At 37.7% G+C, this 19,165-nt stretch overlaps 1 protein-coding gene across 1 annotated transcript in view; it reads left to right on the top strand.

Annotated features, from left to right (window-relative positions):
- Positions 1-19,165, top strand: part of LOC126456873 (dynein axonemal heavy chain 7-like) — a 783,013-nt gene that overhangs the window by 533,176 nt on the left and 230,672 nt on the right.

Below are 19,165 nucleotides of genomic sequence, written 5' to 3'. Positions count from 1 at the left end.
AATCTGTTTACTTCTCTAATTTCTGCTTCCCCCCCTCCCCTCCTTGCATCCAGCCCCACTGTCTAACCTCCTGATGCAACTAGATGCCGTACCCTGCCCCCATCATGTTCCTGTATGCTCCCACAAGCAGCACATTACTGTTGCCACTCCTACCCTGCTATTTCATCCACAACCCCTACGTGCTGTCCCTCCCTCATTTCATCCCAGCTTCTTCCTTATCCCCACCACCTCGACCACTTCTCTCTTCACACGTATCTCCACTATATGGTGAGTAGCAGTCTTTTGTCTCCACTTTGTGGTGAGTAACAGTATATCCTTTTCATAATATTAACTTATACAGTAACTTTTGGTTGGTGGACCAGTAGTTTTAAATGCAGTGTTAACTGAAGCAATAATTTAAATCGTTGGGTCTCTCTATAGACCAGTTTTTCATTTATCAATTTCCTAATGGTTTACATATCAGAGTTTATGTAACAAAAACTGATTCTTTTTAGTTCTGAAAATAAAACCTAAGGTAACTAGAATTACTGCCTTGGCTCATTCACTGTTCAGGCCAAGGTTTACAGTTTTTTTCATTTAAATACCATATTAGCAAGAAACCTAATGTACAACATTTTAAAGATAAAGGCAACTCCCACAACGACATATAAAAAGAATCATTATTTACCAATTGCCAGTATCTACCATCTATCACAGGACTGAACGATTCTTATGATTTTTCATTTAATTTTATCTTTTATATGCCTCTTATATATATCTGTTAACATTCATCTATCAGTTACTACAATTTAATAATTAGAGGTCTGGAACATCTATCAGTTACTACAATTTAATAATTAGAGGTCTGGAACTCAAACCTCTAATTTTGTATTCCATCACTTCATCTGACTTCTATCATATAGGTAAATATATCTTTCACCTCAAGGTTTCACATTTATTTAACGCTATTGCCATATTTTCCACTTGCTCTTTCCTATTCCCTTTGATAAAGGACCATAAAGTTTCAAAAGTAAAGGCTCAGTAATTGTAAACTTCCATTTTCCCTTTCACATCTCCCACATATGATCCAGTTTTGGTGTCTGAATTCAATCACTATTGTGTTTAGAAATCTCACTTCTTATTTTACCGACATTACATAAACAAAATCACAGAGAAACAGAGCAGTGTCTGGCCTTGATTGGTGTTACATACTTTCATGCTTTCTCATAATGCTTTTAACCAACACCTTTTACCAAAACCAAGGTAGTAAAGTACAGGATCAAGAAGGAAAAAGGATAAACTATATCTGTAATAAAGAAAATATTCCAAAAGTAACCTAAAATGTTTCCTGGAGAACCAGTAGGAAATTTGTGAGACTACCTTGTTTGACAAATTTGTTAAGGCTTTCATGGCCACTTGTTGACAAACTGCCTATTGGCTTCTGTCTCGGGTTCTTCAGCCAACGTTCATCTAATGATTTTACTGACGTTTCGCCAGCACAAGTGGCTGACATTGTCAAAGCTCCACCCTCCATTGCCGGTGGTGAACTGGAGCCGAGCTCGTGGCCACAGACTACATGTACCTGGCGCGCCGATGTCTGAGGGCTTCTCTGCAGTCGTATCCAGTGTGGTTCTCCTCTTGCTACCTGAGATGCCAGTTCGTTGCGGTACAGGAGGGCAGGATCCGTTGTGTTTTTGTATTTCTACAGCTTCTCTGAACAAGCGTGTGTGATAGTGCTTCTCTACAGCCAGAACTTCTGTGTTGGCGAATTTTATTACGTGGTTGGTCTCACTCAGTGCGTGCTCTGCCACGGCCAATTTCTCCACCTGCCTCAACCTGCAGTGTCGCTTATGTTCTTTGATCCTGGTGTTGATCGATCATCCAGACATAAACTTTTCCGCATGTGCATTGTATACTTGGCAACTTGCAAACCTATTGTGTGGTACAGATACGTCAATGATACTTTCTTTGTATGGAGCCATGGTGAAGAACAGCTCGGTGACTTCCTAAGACACTTGTGAAATTTACCATGGATGTAGAAAAGGACAAAAAACTGCCATTTCTAGATTTGCTGGTCACAAGGGATGGCGAAAGCCTGAGACACAACGTGCATCGAAAACCAAAACACACAGACCATTACCTACACAAACTATCAAACCACCACCCGAGCCAGGAAAGAGGCATGATTAATACACTTGTAACATGAGCAGGATGAAAATGTGAGCCACAGCACCTCAGACGTGAAATGCAACACCTGGAAAGTGTTCTGAGGAGCAATGGGTACTCCACAAATTATATTAGAAGTGTAACGGAACCAAACACTCAGCGAAGTAAGGAATCAGAAAAAGAAGTGTCGGGTATGGCCTTTCTGCCATACATTCCCAGAGTGATGGACAGAATCGGCCATGTAATGCTCAAACATGGCGTAAAGACAATTTTCAATCAGACAAGGAAGATCAAAGGGTGTCTTAGATTGGCAAAGGAAAAAAGGGACCCACTTGCAATGTCGGGATTGTACCATATACCATGCACATGCGGAAAAGCTTGTGTCGGAATGACTGGACGATCGATCAAGACCAGGATCAAAGAACATAAGCGACATTGCAGGTTGGGGCAGGTGGAGAAATTGGCCATGGCAGATAACGCTCTGAGTGAGACTGACCACATAATAAAATTCACCGGCACAGAAGTTCTGGCTATAGAGAAGCACTATCACATGCGCTTGCTCAGAGAAGCTGTAGAAATACAAAAACATGCGAACAGTTTCAACAAGAAAGAGGAAAGCCATAAGGTAGATGGATCATGGCTTCCCCTACCACAGCAAACGACCGTCGCAGGTAGCAGGAGGAGAACCGCACCGGAAATAACCACAGAGAAGCCCTCGGACATTGGCGCACCAGGTACATATAGTCTGCGGCTGCAAGCTTGGCTCCAGTTCACCACCGGCAATGGGGGGTAAAGCTTTGACAATGTCAGCCACTCATGCTGGCGAAACGTCAGTAAAATCATTTAGATGAACATCGGCAGAAGAACCCAAGACAGAAGCCAATAGGCAGTTTATCTTGTTTGAACTATGTTTATAAATGTAATATATTGCTAATGTGATTCATGATGCTTCTGTTGGAAAGTCACTACATCACTTATCTTACACAACTGTTCTAACCCTTTTTTCCTTGTGTTGATAATTTTCTGTTTAGAAAATTACTTTACTTTCTGCAATGATGAACAAGGTTTTATCAGAAGGACACAAGAGAAATATTTAACTATGGAGTCATAATACAATATATATATATATATATATATATATATATATATATATATATATATATATATATATGTGTGTGTGTGTGTGTGTGTGTGTGTGTGTGTGTTTCATTTTTTTTTTGCAGAATAACATTACCAATAGAGAGAAGTAGTTCTGTGCAAATGTTCTGTGACTAAACTTAAAAACTGATATTACTGAAGATCTCTGCAGTCACTTATCTCTGGATACACAGTTTTACTGCTATGCTACAATAAAAATTAATGGCTTCAGGGTAACATCAAGCTGTGGGATAACTTCAGAATAAAGTTAATAAATTTCCCTGGCTTACAAATGAGTGCAATATAAATGATTGTGTGATCCTATGCTTATAATTCAGTATCATTAACTGGATCAGCTTTACTCTGTCTCGTTCCGTTGCTTCTTTGTTCACCTACATCAATAGCTTCCTTTGTTTTGAATAATATTTGGTTCCACTAATAAACTATAGTCTTATCATTCTTCAAACCAACATAGTGTTTCTGTATTATATGATGCAGTTGTTTATAAAATTAGTATGTCATTATATTCTTAACTGAGCATCTTATCCTACACCACCCCTTTAATCCAACATACATGTGACATCACCTCATCTGACAAAATCCAATATCTCCATTCTGGCTTGTTTTACATCACACTGTGCCTTTTCTACGTAACATAATCTATGGCTAAATAAAATGCAGTAAAGCAGATCACTCATATTGTGCCATCTGAATATATTACAGATTTCCCAAATTTAGCTGAAAATAACTAGTGCTGTTTATGCTATCTACATTTGTGATAATTATACATTATTGAAAGATTAAAGGTAACCACTCACCGTATAGCTGAAGCATTGTGTGATTAACAGGCACATAGAAAAGACCAAAATGTTCTTGAGGTTGTGGACAGTGTCCTCCTTCCGAAGAACATCGTCATAAAGCTCAGGAAAGTTCTCAATCTTGTTTTTGTACCTGTCAACACTCTGTGGCTCAGCTATGTGGTGAGTGATAAACTTTGCTTTTTCCACTATTTTTATTCCACTCATGATTTTCTGTATTAATTGATTTGTTCTAATGTAGAAATGTCAAAGAAGAAACCAGGCATAGTCAGGCCATGCCAGGTAGGTTAGCAGTCTAAACAAGTTGATGTCCGAAATTACTGTGACTTACTATGGCCTAGCTTCTCCTTCTGTCTCATTTGATGTGTGAGACTCCTTGTCTCCTACCTTCCAAACTTCACAGAAGCTCTTCTGCGAACCTTGCAGAATTAGCACTCCTGGAAGAAAGGAGATGAGGTACTGGCAGAATTAAAGTTGTGGAGACAGGTTGTGAGTCATGCTTGGGTAGCTCAGTTGGTAGAGCACTTGCCCGTGAAAGGCAAAGCTCCTGAGTTTGAGTCTCAGTCCGGCATACAGTTTTAATCTGCCAGGAAGTTTCAATGCAGGTGTTGCATGTCAGTCTGTGTATTGGTGGCTACACTGAGGGAACTTAGTAGATATAGCAAGTGTCCTAGCCAACCTGAATGAGCAATTCAGGGCTGCTTGTGGATGTCTTCTCTGTTGTGCTTTGATGAGAATTCTCAGTCATATAGCAGGGTGCTCTGGTCTGCCGGAAATTGTTGGAAAAGTGTTACTGGTATGATCACCTCAGGCATTTTCTTTCCATTGCTGTTTGTTGCAGTGTCCTAGGGAGTTGAACTTTGGGGAGACACTTCACTGTAAAAGTGAAGCCAGCTTCCTGTACTTCTGGTCTGTGCCAAAATGGGTAGCAAGATTCATCAGTCCAGTGGTGAATGTACCCGCTGGACTATTGTGAACCCATTGTGGTAAAGAAAGTGATAAGCATTGTCTCTGTATCTCAACTGGTTGCTGCAACTATTTACAGCAGGTGATGTTTCACCTAGTGACCATTACAGGATGTTACCTTTGAGGTGACCATAAGTATGAGCTGAAACTATATGACTTCTGTGTTACATTGATGTTGGTGGCTCTATCATCTCAGTGAACACACTTGGAATATCAGCACATGCAGGTGCATGTATGGTTGTCAGCCATGATGTATTTTGGAAGGCATGCAATCATTGATTGGCATTATTTCAAAAGTATGAAGAAAAGGTATAGCTCTGCCTCTGTGGGTATTTCTTCATGGCCTTTGTCATCTGTTGTTCAAACATTTGAACCGTGCGTTATGCACCATTAGGTGATGGTTAGAAGGGTCCTACTGAACTGAGTTTGACACCACTGCTTGATGATAAATGTGAAAAAAGTTGAGAAGTGAATCATCCACTGTCTTTTACAAGGTGCAAGATAATCCTTCTAATGTCATGATTTTTATTATTAATTTATAGTGGCATCTGTGGTAGTCTATCACATTCTGACAACAATAGGATAGTTTGACTGTGCATCTCCTACATTTAAGCAACTTTTTCTCAAGAAAGGATGTGCAAAATCCAGATACCAACATTCTTGTCCAGGGTTTCCAAGTTTCAGGCCAAGAAGTTAATGTCTGAGGAAGAGTTGGTTGGTGTTCATACACTGGGTGCATGTGAAAGTTGTTTTGATATGTAGTCAATACCCATTTTTCATCCAGGTCATTCTCCTATGACATCAGTGTACCAGCAACAAAACGCTTACTCTTTTTGTTGTAAATAGAATGAATTTGTCAATGCTTAACAGACATTGTCTAAAGCAGAACGTGGTTCATAGTGGTGCATCAGTTGAAATTAGTAATCTAACTCACCATTTTTTTCTCAGCCATTGTAGTACTTGCTGTAGCATGTGATACCTCATTCTGATTGGAATGTTTTGTTTGGTTTCTTGTGCCATTAAGTTGAGTTGAATCATTCTTCTGGTCTACTGTTGAATTTGGTCCAGGATCCATTATGAATTGGGATGTCCAGTATTTATGTGCCTGTTGGCCAGTTCGTAGTGTATTTCATCATTGTTATTGCTGAGCAGTAATACCCACTGTCGAAGGGACTGATCTTGACTGTTATAATAGCTTATCCCAGGGACCAAAAATGGCTGACACAGGCTGGGATTTGTAATTAGATGAAAATGGATGCCACAAATATATATTTTAAATACAATCACGCTGTGTATAATGGTTAGTCAAGCACTATTATACATTTAGATTACATGTTATTCTTCCGAAGCTGGCTCAGTATGTGTGTATTCTGCGTGCTGCCATGAATGGCTGCAATTGCTTTACATTCTTGAATATCAACAGCTTATATGAGGTATGTCCACAAAGTAAGTTCTGTTATCGATTGTACAAAAATCTGCAACGGTTAAACTACTTTTCTACATAGCTTCCGAAACTTTGTAGGCACTTGTCATAGCGTGGCTCAAGTTTTTGTATGCTTTCTTCATAGAAGGTTGCCACCTGTGTGTTCAACCATGTAGTAACATGTTCTTTCAGCTTTTCATCATCATTGATGCATTGACCACCAAGGACAGATTTTAGTTAAGAAGAGATGAAAATCGCTATGGGCAAGATCCAGGCTGTGTGGAGGATGATCAAATGCATCCCAGTGAAATTCTCATAAGAGTTGTTTGGTCACATGTGCCGTGTGAGGTCGGGCATTGTCATGGAAAAAAACAACACGTTTTGACAGTAATCCTCAACGCTTGTTCTGTATTTCATGGCGCAATTTCTTAATGGTCTCGCAATAACCATGTACATTGATTGTTTGGCCTCGTGGTAAGAAATAAATCAGCAAAATGCCTTTTCTGTCCCAAGAAACAGTGCACATGACTTTCCGAGGTGTCAAGATTTGCTTAGGCCTAACCTTCATTGGAGATGAAGTGTGCCTCCATTCCATTGATTGCCGATTTGTTTCAGGGGTGTTGTACGATACCCAAGTTTCATCCCCCATGACTATCTGAGAAAGAAAACCATCACCTTCTCCATTGTTGTGTGCCAAAAACTAAAGTGTACTGTCCATCCATTGCTTTTTGTGTTGTTCAGTAAGAATTTTGGATACTCAACGTGAGCATTTTGATACTTCAGTTGGTCAGTAACAATTTCATGAATTAGTGATCGTGAGATTTGTGGAACTTCCATAGCAAGGGCACGAAGTGTAAACTTATGGTTGTGATTAATCTTCTCTTCAATTGTGTGAACCAGTTCATCAGTAACCACAGATGGGCATCCACTTTGTTCTTCACCATGCACTTGATCACATCCTTCATTGAACAGTCTGACCCATCTTCTAACCATTGAATCACTCATAGCATTTTGTACAGAAACCTTGCAGACTTGCCAGTGAATTTCCTTTGGTTTAACTTTCTTTGCATTTAGAAAATGAATCACAGATCTGATTTCACACACGGTGGCATTTTCAATTACAGCTGACATCATAAAGAAGCACTGCAAAGCACATATCGACTTCTCCTCGAGTCAGAGGAACTGCCGCACATGCTCGAAACTGCTATTGTAGCACTGCTGTGGATAGAAATGGAACTTCCTTTGGGGACAACCCTCATGTATTGCAGCTGAGTGCTGTTTGTGGACTTCTCTTGAAAGAAGTTACTTTTGTTGAGACTGCAGCATAATGCAGATGCTTTTAATTTCTGGAATTTTGTGTTGAAGTTTACTGCATATCCTTGTTGAGTGATGCCTGCCATCATCATATCATCAACATAATTAATCCATGAGGGAATTTAATGTTTATTCCTCTATGGAATGTTTTGGAATAATGCTAAAGCACTGGCAGCTCTGAATCATGAGCATCTGTAGTGATAGAAATCAAATGGAATGTTAGCCACTGGTATTTCTTCTGACTGTTCATCAAATTGGATTTTCTAGTAATCATCTGTGATACCAGTATCAGAAATCTATTTGGTACCCAGTTTGGCAAGCAGTCGTTATGTGTACATAATGGTATAAATGTTGTTCATTTCTTGGGCATTAATTATCACTTTAAAGTCACCACAGTGTTAAGATATATGTGATAAGGATTTGCTGTGGCTTCCTTTATTGCTTAAAGGTAATCTGTTCCTTATGCTCAGCCCAATTCTTCTCTGGTTGGTTTTGTTGTCATGCAACTGTTGTAATCACATTTCCTAAGTTCTGGATTCATTACTTCCTTTAACCTTGTAGCCAAATTTAAGAATAAAATTTGTTGATGGGCTGCTCACAAAGTACAAGCATGACAACAGTTCAATTTCATAGCTGAGCAGATCTCTTGTAGTACTGTGAACCATAGTCTGAAACAAAAAATCAGTTATAAGTAATCCCAATTGCAGAATTCAAGATTGGTCTGGTTGATGTTGTGATCCAACAATGTCATGAAAAGTAGCTGGTGCAATTGAGATGAGAGTGACCAAGTCTAGCCTCACATCACCTTATATCTTGATCTATGGGAGAGGCTCCATGCAAAAGCACAAATGATGCTTTCCACTTCAGATCTGAGTCCATCCTTGGTTCAGTTAGGTCAGGCCGTTCAAACACTGCCCCGTGGGGCTCAGGCACTCCTGCCTGCTCTTTATCACTTACACAGGCAGGTGCAGTAGTACAGGCTACAAGCCAGATGGCCCCATTGCACATGTTCTGCACACATTTGAGCTGCTCAGCCGTGTGTGCATATTGCCATTAGACTGTGCTACAACATGGCAGCAAAATTGCTGACATGTCAGCTGTTTACCACACCTGACCCCCCTCCACCCCCACCCCCCCCCCCCCACCCCCACTTTCCCCCTTGTGCTCAACCCACTGTCTCCAGGGAGGCTAAATAACTGCAACAGCCTGCATTAGATGGTTGGGTGAATTGGTAATACAGTTACTCTCGCATGTGGGGTGGGAGTACAGCTCACTGTTTACAGAACTATACCCAGAATCAATAGCAATCCTCAGGTTTGAAGCTGGATGGAGTGTCTAAACTAGTCTTGGTCAAATAGTACCCTGTGAATACTAGTGCTCTGGCCATGCTCTTGCATAGTGCTTTGAGTGCAGTGGTGAGTTAAGTTGAAGAGCAAGGAGGAACAGAAAAAGACTGCAGCTGGACGCCAGTGGAGCAACACAATCAGCTTGTCACAGTTCGTTAACAAAACCAGTTGTGTTAAATTAGATTAATTTATGTTCTTCATTATGAATTGCTGTACTTTTTATATGGTTTTGAAGGCCATGAAACATGTTTAATATGCCATTGTACTATTATGAGCTGGAAAAAACATTCATTGGAACATCATTAGAACACCAGCCACAAAGAAGATATGATGCACTTGTCTTCTGATGAACAAGAGTGAATGCCAACTATAATTAAGGTGGCCATTACAGAAAAACTGTGTTAAGGGTAAATGGAGCCGTGACAAAATCTTTTATAGTTGACTTCAAAAATTGTTTGTACTCATAAAGTCTTTTAATACAAGGGGAAAACCATTTGTAACAGATATGGTGGACAAGATTGATGACAGCAACAAAAATTAATCCTTTGAAAAATCAGCATCAAGTTCATGGCATGGAAAATTTCCCAGAACTCGAGAGTCAAATTTGTGGACCAGACATGACTGACTACATTTCAATAACTCATTTATTTCATCAAGAGTTCTCAAAGAAATTCCAAGACTTTGCACATTGAAGAATTATTTTGATTTATTTGTTAGACCATTATCACTTTTGGATGCTGATTGACCTTGTCATTACTTCCAACTTGAGGTGATAGATGTACAGCATAATACATGGCTCAGTGACATGTTTGTCCAACCCAGGAATTTAAGTCAAACAAGCTGCTGTATGTGTGTCTTCCAGAACAAGGAAAGCTCCAGAGAGGAACCGTGATTTTTTATGGCTGGCACCAGGGAAATCACTTCAGCACCATCCAGATCCAGTGCTATCAAGAATGTAACTATGGATGTAAGTACACAATATCAAAGTGACAAAGAAATGTACAAGCCAAGTGAGCAAGCTGATGGGCTGCTACAGAAGAATCCAGACTTACCCTTTTGTGAGGATGGCTCATTATTAAATATTAGGTCTTTAAAAAATTAAATTGATGATCTTAGTAGTAACTATATAATGCATCGTAATATAAATGGTTTAAGTGTTGAATACTCATGTGACAGAAGCTCTAAGTTAGATGAGCTACAAGTTTTTTTTTATCTGAATTTCTAAATGTTAAAGTAATTTGTTTAAATGAACACTGGCTTAATAGTGATACCATAAAAATCTTAAATAAAATTGAAAACTTCAAGGTAGCTACCAGCTTTTGTAGGATAAATAAGTTACGAGGAGGTTCATGCATACTCATTCATTCTGATTTAGATTACCATGTAAGATGTGACTTCAATTGTTTTAATGAAAGGTGTATTTTTGAGGATTGCTGTGTTGAGTTAAAGGACTTAAATGTTGTTATAATATCAATTTATAGAATCCCAGGGAAGGTGACAACTGAGCATTTCCTACGTAAATTTCAGAGTTTGTTAGAATGCCTCAGTAAAGAAAAGAAGAAATAAATTGTAGTTGCTGCTGATTTCAACATCAATGTGTTGAATGAAACATGTGAGGTATCAAAATTTACAGACTTAATAAAAAAATATGGCTTCAAATTAAATTTTTCTGAATCTACAAGAGAAAATGCTCAGTCAGCTATATGCATTGACAATATTTTAATGAATTACGTATTTGAAGATGGATATAAATTTTGTCTGGATCTAGGAACTTCTGATTATTCAGCATTATTCATTGAGCTACCCAGAGCAGGTAGGGAAGTCCCATGTAAAAAAGCTTATGTAAACAGGATCTTCAACCAAGAAACTTTGACTCTATTCCATGGAAAGCTGAAGGAGACAGAATGGCACTTTGATAAATATATTTCATGCACAGCAAATTTTGAAGCATTTCTAAGGGATTTTCTAAGTGTTTTCAATTAAATGTTTACACAAAAAACTTATTTTAATAAAATGGCTAAATTAAAATGCATCACTAAAGGTATAAAAATCTCCAGCGCTAAGAAAAGGCAGCTACATAAGGAACTAAGACATAATAAAAAAAAATTGAATTTATTGAATATGTTAAACGATACAAAAGTACATTTAAGAAAGTTGTCAAAGCAGCAAAGCAAATGACAAATAATAAATTAATCATAAAACATGAGAATAAATCAAAGGCAGTGTGGGCAGTTGTAAAATATGAATTAGATATCAAAGCCTCTAGACATGGAATTAGTACAATTAAGCTTGAAGATGAGTTCATTGTAAGTGTGGCTCAAATTTCAGAATGCTTCAATGAGTTCTTCATTAATTTAGTGAAACCAGAGGTTAATGTTGCAGATTATGAGAACAATGTATGTCCCTTTGGACTAAATCATAATTCTGAATGCCTCACAAAATTCAAAACAGTTGCACCTATAGGTGTAGAAAAAAATTATATTAAAACTAAAAAACAAAAATTCTGCAGGTTGGGATGGAATACAGCAAAGGTCCTTAAATTTGTGTGTAAAATAGTAGGATACCCACTATCTAAAATGATAAACCAATCCTTTGAACAAGGAAGCTTCCCAGAGGTGCTGAAGTATGCAGAAGTAAAACTGTTGCTCAAAAAAGGGTCAAGAGAGGATATGGGGAATTATCATCTCATCTCCCTCCTTCCAGTCTTATCAAAAATCTTTGAAAATGCCGCTGCTAGGCAGATTCGAAATTTTATGGAGAAATATGATTTTATTACGGAAAACCAATATGGTTTCCAGCGTGGCAAAAGTACTATTGATGCAATTAACAAGTTTATTGACAAGATCAGCACATCATTAGACAACCATAATAAAGTTGCAGGAATCTTTAGTGATCTCACAAAAGCCTTTGACTCTGTAAATCATGCACTGCTCATCTATAAGTTTGACAAGTATGGGATCAAGGGTAATGTTCTAAATTGGCTTACTTCATACTTATCAAATAGGAAACAAAGAGTGATTGTCCCATCAAATGCAGCAAATTACTATTCAAAATGGAAAACAGTAGCCCAAGGTGTCCCTCAAGGATCGATTCTTGTTTTTGTTCTATGTTAATGACTTACTGAACAGTATAAATGCTCCATCGATTTTATTTGCAGATGACACATCTGTATTAATTGAAAAGCAGGAGCCAGAAAACATCCCTCTCTGCATAATAAACACAATGAACAAACTAGAAACATAGTTCCAGCTGAATTGATTAAGATTGAACATCCCCAAAACCCACATGGTCCAATTCAGAACAAACCAGTCAAAGCCCCAAGAAATTAAAATAACTCATGAAAATCAGGATATAGAAGAAGTGGATTCTGTGAAGTTTTTAGGGTTAAACCTGGATAAAAATTTAAATTGGAATAAACATGTTGACTACCTGTTAAACAAATTATGTAGCTTTGCATTTGCTATGCAAATATTAGCTGGTGCAACAGACATGAATACAAGGAAAATTGCATACCACAGCTACTTTCAGTCACTTGTAAGGTATGGTATCAATTTTTGGGAAAATTCAAGCAATATATTGCGCATACTAAAGTTACAGAAAAGAATAGTAAGGAACATGTGTACTGCCCATCAAAGGACATAATGTCGCCCACTATTTGAAAAACAACAGTTATTAACAGTTTCCTCCTTATAGATCTATGATATTATCATCATTGTACACAGCAATTTAGAGTTATTTGAGAAAAACTGTTTCAATTACACATATAACATGAGAAACAAAGACAATTTTATGCTTCCCACTCATTACTTAAACCTATATACGCAGTCTCCTCAGTATATGACAATGAAAATTCATAACAAGCTAAAAGGAAAGAATGTTCTGAGTATGAACCTAGAGACACTGAAAACAAAGATATATTATATACTTTATATACTTGTCAAACACTGCTACTACATTTTTGAGGAGTTCTTGAAGGATGAACTGAACATTTGAGCAGGATAAATTTACATATAGTCTTGTATGTAACTGTAGCTGTCCTTCACAAAAGGGAGGAAAGAAAATAAAAATTTATATTAATGTTAAAATTCTTTGTACCAATTAGGCCTAAATTGTGTTATCCATTTTTTGGCGTACACTCCTGTACACTAATCATATGATTAGAAATTGTATGTTATGAGACGAATAAAACACTATCCACTACAAACTCTTATAAAATGTTACCCAAGAGCAGTTTCCTCAACAGCACAGAAAAGTTGCTGAATTTATGTCAATGTTTGGCTCAGTGTATGTCGGTGAACAGTTTCCTTTTTTGCTATGAAATTGACATGGTCCCACCAACATTTGGTTTTAAGAGATTTTTATTTGCATGACTACATGTGTGTAAATGCATCACAAATCATAGGTCCACCTATGTTACATGTTTTAAATTAGTCTATCTATATTACATATTCTAAAATAAAAATGCCTATAAATTTATAAAGATCACAATTCAAGTTAACTTATTTTTTGTAATCCTACTTATTAGCACCATGTAGTATACTTTTTTAATTAAGTAATAAAGTTATTACTTTTGTAGAAAAACAGGAAGTTGAAAATAAACACTACTGAAAAAATACTACTTATAGGAGTGTGCCACGATATTTGCATCTTAGAAGCAATCACACCGAGTTGCAAACACGTCTTCCCAAGTTTTCCACATGTGCAACATTGGGCAACTCGGAATAGTGCAGTTGTGGTAGAACCCAGAGTGCTGAGCAAACTCTATTGTACTTACAGAGTGTGAGTGTGCTCCAGGAGCAAAAATCTTGGGCAGGCAACAAAGCATCTTTATTACTTTGTCACTAGATCTGTCTCATTTACCAGCCATGACTGGACAGACTGCATCAAGATTAATTACATATATACATTTAAAAAATATTCACAGAATTAATACATTTATACTTAATAGAAACAATATTTGTTTGTCCATTCACTTTGCTCACTATTAAAGAATTCACCAATGGAGTACAATGGGCGTTCTTTCAGGTCCCGTGCTACTCTCCTTCTGAATGTTCCTAGTGGGAGGGATTGCACTTCTTGAGGCAGTGAGTTGAACATCTTTAGGGCAACCACTGGAAAGCTGTCTTGTGTTCCCGTCAGTTGACACCTTGGTATTTTGATGCTCCTCTTGTTACGGGTATTGTGATTGTGTATATCTTGCCTCATGCTGAAGACTCCTTGGTTTTCTTTCATGCTGATGAGACATAAAAACACATACTGGCTGAAGACTGTCATAATTCCAAACTGCTTGAATATAGGCCTGCATCAGACGATACTGCAATGTCTTTTGATGGAGGTTTGTCAACTTCCACTAACGTGACTAATAATTGTAGGACTTCCCTCAACAGACCAGGTGTGCACTATGAAAAATAAAGTATATGTGTCAGTCACTTTTTTTTTTAATTGAAAAAAAGAAGAACACTTCCGTATCAGTGATGAATTACCTGCCATCTGCCGTAATAGAAGAAAGATCAGCTACGTTACTCTTGGAAGAAAACATTCATCTTTGCAAATCAGTAAGAGAATATGTTAATGTGGTATTAGTAAACTACAGTAGGATCCATGGAAACATCTCATAGCCGTGCTTATTAATGGTAATAATGCCCATGTAGCTTTAGAAACAAAAAGATGGCTGAAACCAGAAGTTAGTAGCAGTGAAATCCTAAATTCAGATTGGAATACATATGGCAAGGGGGGAAGGGGGCTAGATGCTTATTGTGGCAGAGTATTTATTGTCATAAAGAACTTGATAATGTCCCATAATGTTATAATAAATTCTGAATGTGAAATATTTGGGTGAAGATAAGCATCAGTGGTGGGCCAAACATGGTAATCAGTTGCTTTGGACACATGCTGCCTCATTTGTCTAGTAGCACAGTACTACAGAGAAAATGGGGAAAATGTCACATGGAAATTTCCTGATTATGCTATTGTAATAGTGGAAGACTTCATCAAGCCAGCTTTAGAATGGGAGAGCTATACGATTAAAACAGGTGTCAGAGAGAGAGATTTGTGTAAGATTTTCATGACCTTCTTTTCTGACAAATACTTCAAGCATTTAATTAGAAAACTGACTTGTGGAGACAAAGTCATAGACCTCCTGCAGACAACAAAACTGAGCTTTTGAAACAGTTAGCATAGAGGAGCATTGACATCAGTGGCTATAGGCACTACAAGGAATCTTAAAAAAGCTAGGGCTACCTGAGCAGTCAACATCAAGTATTCTTCTTTGGTAATGAATGATTTAGGTTTTCCGTGATTTCCCTAAATCGCTTCAGGCAAGTGTTGGCATTGTTCCTTTGGAAAGACAGAGCCAATTTCCTTCCCCATCCTACACTCATCTGATGGAATCGATGACCTCGCTGTTTGGTGCCCTCCCCCAAATCAAGTTACCAACCATAAAAATAATTGTAGGTATATCATATGAGAGGCTGAGATTCATTGAAAGAAACTTAAGGAAATGTAGTTCATCCATGACTGGAGTGCCTTACAGGACTCTCATTTGACAGATTCTTGAATATTGCTCATCTGTTTGGAACTCTTACCAGGTTGAATTAATAGAAGAGATAGAAAAATATCCAAGAAAGAGCACCATGTTTTATCACAGGATCATAAGAGCATAAAAGAACAAACTCCAGCGGCATGTCCTACATAAGAGGCATTGTGCATTATAGAGAGGTCTACTGTTTATATTTGAAGAGCACGTTCTTCTACTGACATATTCATAAACTATGAAATATTCTCAAAAATTTTATAAAATCAATCTGGCACCTATCTTTTGCTGTGCCAATAAAGAGAAAGATGGTAATTAGTTATAACTGGATGAATGATGTAACATAATATGAAGTGTTGGCTGCTGTGGTGAGCTATTATGTGATGATGTGAACTGAAAGTGTAGCAACCACCTGAATCAGCATGAAAGTGATTGTTATCCTCAAGGGTGTTGATAATGTGTATCCAGGTTGGGCAACAAACTGTGGTAATGTTGAATTACTCTGGAGTGTAATACTCCCACTCATCTAGCTGTTATTTCTCTTTTGCCAAGAACCACAGCTGCCATGTCTCTTATTATGAAACAATATGTCCCATTCAATCAATATTAACTGAAGCTGAAAGATTTGGATCATCACTTTTGAAATCTGCTACTTGAAAAGTGAAATCAATTGCAGCTGAGACATGTCATTTTAATAGACAACAAAATTTAATAAAAAATCATCTTTTGGCAAAACAACACAAAGCAGGATACTGTTGTCATATCAGCAGTAATTTCCATGATTAATAATTGACAAATGTAATATCAGTTTTAAATTCATAAACACAAGTGTGGTTCTACCTGTCCGTCAACCAGGCAGCAGCTACACTCTCTGTCAGTTTACATCCACAAGCACCCTGCACAACCAGCATTGTGATACTCTAAAAATAGCTTATATTGTTATCAGAGTTCTTAAGTGTACTAACTTGTTTTATGCCTCATAAGTCTCGTAGATTTTCTACTGTGCTAGTATTCTTCTGTTGATTATTACATGCTTCAAACAAATTTAAATGATTGTATATGGCACCATTAAGTTTAATTTTCATGTTATTCATATTTATTTGGTGGAAACACTCTTGATCATCTGCTTGTTTACTAAAAATAAATGTCGTGTGACTAGGGCCTCCCATCAGGTAGACCGTTCACTGGGTGGAAGGCTTTCAGTTTGACACCACTTTGGTGACTTGTGCGTTGATGGGGATGAAATAATGATGATTAGGACAACACAACACCCAGTCCCTGAGCGGAGAAAATCTCCAACCCAGCCGGGAATCGAACCTGGGCCCTTAGGATTGACATTCTGTCACGCTGACCACTCAGCTACCTGTGGCGACTGCTTGTTTACCCTGTACTATGTATATTTAACAGTACTGACCGGTAAGCTACATAGGCTTTGCGTAGCCTAACTAAAGTCCAGAAGTGGCTTTTCACATTATACAGATGTTTGACTAATAAGCAAATGCATGAGGTCATAACTCAGTGTAACGATAACTTAATTATTCATATTAACTACAGTATTTGCTATACATCTTGATGGCTCAACCATATCTGGCTGACTACCTGAAGTCGTTGTGTGCTAGGTACCAACTGACTATAGCTTTGTGCATGATGCCTGTTTAAAGATGCACATAGGACAGAAATAACAAAATGTTAGAATACACAGCTATTAAAAGAAGATTGAATTTTCCTGTATTAATTTTATTCATGTGAACATATAAAATTAATGCAGCAGAAGTGGAAAATGCCACTGTCTTTTAATAAATTCATTGCTGTGGTGCCTGCTATGAAGAAAAAAGAACAAACCTATTACATTCAGATATTAATGAAAAAGACAAAAACATAAAAAATGATTAAACCCATTAGTCAAAGTTAGTATCTAGTTGTACTACTATATGGATGTTCATGAACTGGTACAAATAATCGTTCTGTCTTGTGGAGCAGAAGTTTTGGCACGCATTTGAATCTACAAGAGAGTGTCAAGAATTTTCTGGAAACTTAAATTTTCTGTTTTGAATGCACATTTCATAAATTAACTTATTATTTTAGGAAAATTATAATTTGTTTGAATCAGAAAAAGTAATAACCCAGCAGCTCTTGTTCCAGCTGCACTAGAGTGAGGTACAGTATTAATGCATGAATTATTTGTATTAGCCTAAAATAGAAGTGACTTATTTTCCGTTACCTGTGTCTTTAGTATTGTAGTATAATTTGGAAATTTTTTGCATGTTTGTCTGATTGAGTCTAGCTGTTCTAACCAAAACAAACAAATGCCTGGGGGGTGGGGGGTATAGGTAGTGCAACTATACATTCACATCTATTAAAACACTAGGTTGTGCCTAGTTATCACAGCCTAGTGTTTTAATAACTCTGAGTGTATAGTTGCACCCCCAGGCATTTGTTTGTTTTGGTTAGAACAGCTAGACTCAATCAGATCACTCAGTAAGCTGGCAACTGTTGTTGCAGCAGGACCACAGGGTAGTTCAGTGTTTATTTGTGAATTATCGTATGAGCTCCATTGTAGCCACAGATGTGGAACAGAGAGGACGTCACTGTAGCTGTACCAGTTTGTTTGATACATAGTAATTTTGTCTAGTTTCTGTTTCTCATATACTTCCCCAAGGAAATGAATTTGCACCTATGTATTTTACTCTGTAGACTAGTATTTACTGACTGTCTCTGAGTTTTTTGTGAACTTTAGTGCATATCTTAGTGTGTTGCAACTTTCTACAGTAGATCTGGCTGCCAGAACTACTGCGTCATGTGACTTCATTTAAATCTAATGTCAGTGCACAATGTGTAGTTTGGATCATTGCTTTAGAGTCTGTATATTTATTTCCTGTAGTATCTTTTGTGTAAAGAGAGTTTCTAGTAAAAAGTAACTGTTGATACATCTGTTTCCCATAGAGAAATTTATTTCTGTTTTAAGAGCTTGTGGATCGTATAATCTTATGTTATAGTGAGAATTGTCCAGAGTAGATTTTAGTGTCTGTTTATTCTCCTTAATCATACTTTGTGGTCACTGAAACCTCAAAAGCGCCACATTTGGGTAATTTTCACTCTTGTGGGGGTCTATTCGTCCTTTCCCAGTTACTCCTGACTTCTTTTTTGTATTTTTTGAGATTTTATTCTGTACAATATGATTAGGGACTGTGCTTGTTGTGGAGGACTCAAAGATAATTGGCTGCTGTCTGTAAACAGCTGGAAGCTGCATTGACCACAGTCAGCTGGCTTCTGGCTACTGCTCAAATCTGCAGCAAAATCAAGGCATCAGTGACAAGTGGTGGACAGCAGTGGGTTCACATGACACTGGCCAGAAGGTGAAAGAGATAATGGGCCACACGGTTGGCTCCTTATGCCTTAGCAACAGGTAACAGGTGCTACCCAGTGCTGATAATCCTCCTAAGCAAGAATAGGATATCTCTCCTGTTGGGCCAGCAGCTAATTT

The sequence above is a fragment of the Schistocerca serialis genome, chromosome 2, assembly GCF_023864345.2.
Source record: "Schistocerca serialis cubense isolate TAMUIC-IGC-003099 chromosome 2, iqSchSeri2.2, whole genome shotgun sequence".
NCBI lineage: Eukaryota > Metazoa > Arthropoda > Insecta > Orthoptera > Acrididae > Schistocerca > Schistocerca serialis.
This window is presented reverse-complemented; position numbering and strand designations above follow the sequence as displayed.